Genomic DNA, 3,135 nt, shown 5'->3' with positions numbered 1-3,135 from the left:
AATTTTCTTCCTTAACTTTGCAAACATTAAAAATTTGTTTCCAAAAATAATTAATCCAGATTTCCAAAAGTCATAATAATGAAATTCATAATTTTTTTATTCCTACATAATTCATCTGTCTCATTATCAGAATACAATGCATTCAATTTCCACTCTATACATTCCACGTGATTAATGATAAATCCTTATACATTCTAGCAATAATTAAATTACACTTTAACTAATAATAAAAAAAAAAAAAAAAGAAATTCTAACGATATCCAAGAGGACGCCTAACCTTCGTTGAAAAATCACATGACACTGAATATGAATAAAAATCGCATTAACAAAATCCGTTAAAAACGTTATTCTATATAGAATATAACGCGGAAATTGGTATCCAAGATGGCAGCAACTCGGCGAGGAAACATTCGAGATCGATCGAAAACTCTCGAGGTTGGAACTCGTTAAGTTCCAGAGCGCAATTAATTCCTAATTGTCCCGTAACGAAGAGATCCGGGATTCATATTTTCGTTATGAAGGGAGACGACATTTTCCGTCACGTAACCGTGCGGGGAAGGAATTTTAAGTGGCATCGATCCACCTTCGTTAAGCCTCCCTTTCGAAAAAGGGAAACGATTTTTGGGCGAGCGAAACATCGACGAGCAGAAATCGCGTCCCATGACGAGATTAAACGCGGAAAACATGGCCAGTGTTCCAGAGGGGAAACTGGGTTAGGCGAACTATTAAAAGACGGCCGACACTTGTGCCCGTTTAATATTTTTATATAAGCACCGTTGCCTGATTATTTCTTCCCTTGCCGCGTGTGGAATCCTCGTTTCCATCGTTGTTTCTGGAATAAGAAGACAATTTTACAAGTTTTTTTTTTTCTTTGTTTGTTAAATTTAGATTTCCATTAAAATTTTAATCGTCGTCGAAATCGAAATCGAAGAGAAAATTTGGAGAACAGCGATTCGTTCGTGAAATGTTGATGAGATTCATAGAGTGAGAGAATTTTTCTTTTCTCGAATTTTTTTTTTAATTAATTTGTACGAGTTGAGATATTTGGAAAAATACCGCCAAGATCGTTCTTTTTTTCCGCTTCTAATTTCTAGATAGTAGTTAAGAGAAAAGTAGGACGTTGGAAATTACAGAGGATATATATAATCATAAATTTATTTATCAAAGATTCGAGAAAAGACTCTTTGTTTAAACAAATTTATATATTCTTCTATGAGGAACAATTTTTGTTAGAATTTCAAAATTGTTAAAATAACTCTGGTTCAGTGTATATTATTTTTTTCAAGATAGGATGGATTTTATCAGAAGTATGTACATCTTTCAGAAGAATAAGTTGATCTCTTTAGAGAAGAGGAGAGAAATTGTTTAAACGTGAAAATTTATGATTATAAATTATTCTTTTTGATATTCATTTTATGTATGAAGTATAAATTTTTGTTAGAATTTTAAAATTGTTAAAAGGATTCAATTACATCTCTGGTTCAGTGTGTATTATTTTTTCCAAGATAGAATGGATTTTATCAAAAATATATACATCTTTCAGAAGAATAAGTTGATCTCTTTAGAGAAGAGGAAAGAAATTGTTTAAACATGAAAATTTATGATTATAAATTATTCTTTTTGATATTCATTTTATATATAAAATATAGATTTTTGTTAGGATTTTAAAATTGTTAAAATAACGTTAAAAGGATTCAATTACATCTTTGATTCAATGTATATTATTTTTTCCAAGATAGGATGGACTATTGACATTTTTCAGAAGGATAAATTGATCGTCTTAGAGAAGAGGAGGAGTCGATGTAGTCAGAAAAGATAAACCGACATCCGGCACGAGGAGAAAAGAATCGTGATTCGCAAAGAAGAAGGTAGAAAAAGGATTCTGTCGATTCTGTGCCAATACATATTATCCCTTTCCTTCATGACAGTTATCAAACTCGATGAAGCATATCTCCAATTCTGAACTTTTCTTGGCCAGAAATCCTAAAATACAATCCATAACGTAATAATATCACATTGTGTGATATTTGTACAATGCCAATATATATTAATCCTTTCATAACAGATATCAAACTCGATAAAGCTTATCTCCAATTCTAAACTTTTCTTGGCCAGAAATCCTGAAATACAATCCATGGATAAAATAACATTTAACCATTATTAAATATCATACAAAATTACCAATATCTCAAAAAAAAAAAAAAATAAAATAAATAAAATAAAATGAATTACCCAATATCCAAAACTTAATATTACATTTAATACAATACGTTAATACAATAATATTACAATAAATATGTTAAATACATAATGTCATATATAATGTAAAAAGAAAAAAATTTTAAGAAATTACGAACTATAATTATTATAGTTAAGTCTGGTTATTAAACAAAATGAAAATTTCGGTCAAGTGGAAGGAATAATAAATGACCTTGTACTTGTATGTAAGTGTGCCTTCATACTTTTTTCAAGTTTCTGCACAACATCGAGCGTGTAGAAAATCCCATCGAGGTTTCGAAAACTTGAAACTTAAAACACACGACAAATTCGTCAAATATCAAATATTTAGAAAAAAATGTTCTTATCCATCCGGTAAAAAATTCCATTCCATTCCATTTTCCATAGAGAAAAAATTATTATTCGTATCTCGTTAATGCTCCTTAATGCACGAAACGTTTGATCGTATTCTTTGACTTTGATACTTGCAAACTTACCTGACAAGTAAGTTCAAACCTCTCTGTCCATCTACCCGTTCGATTCGATTCAGGTTACGTTGCAATCTTACGTTCATACATTATTCGAACGAGCACGGGTTGTCACATGTGTCTCGACGTTTTATCGATCCTTTGACACGCTCCTCGCCTCAAAATAATTGCACGCAAAAGAAGGTTAAGAGACACGGTTCTTCTTCTCTCTCTCTCTCTCTCTCTTTCTCCTTCCTTTGTACGCGAGCTCGTCATCATTGAGAAGATAGGAATTTCATGACCGGTCGACGTGCTGATGAATATTAACGCTATATCGACCGTTTATAACAATGTGTGAACAATGACTCGCCTCGTCATCGGAATATGCGGATAACGTTGATCGTTGACTCGATATTTAATCGTCGACACGCAGCTTATAAAGTTTTCGTGA

This window comes from Apis dorsata, unplaced genomic scaffold (genome assembly GCF_000469605.1).
Source record: "Apis dorsata unplaced genomic scaffold, Apis dorsata 1.3 scaffold_73, whole genome shotgun sequence".
Taxonomy (NCBI): Eukaryota; Metazoa; Arthropoda; class Insecta; order Hymenoptera; family Apidae; genus Apis; species Apis dorsata.
Note: the sequence above shows the minus strand (reverse complement) of the source record.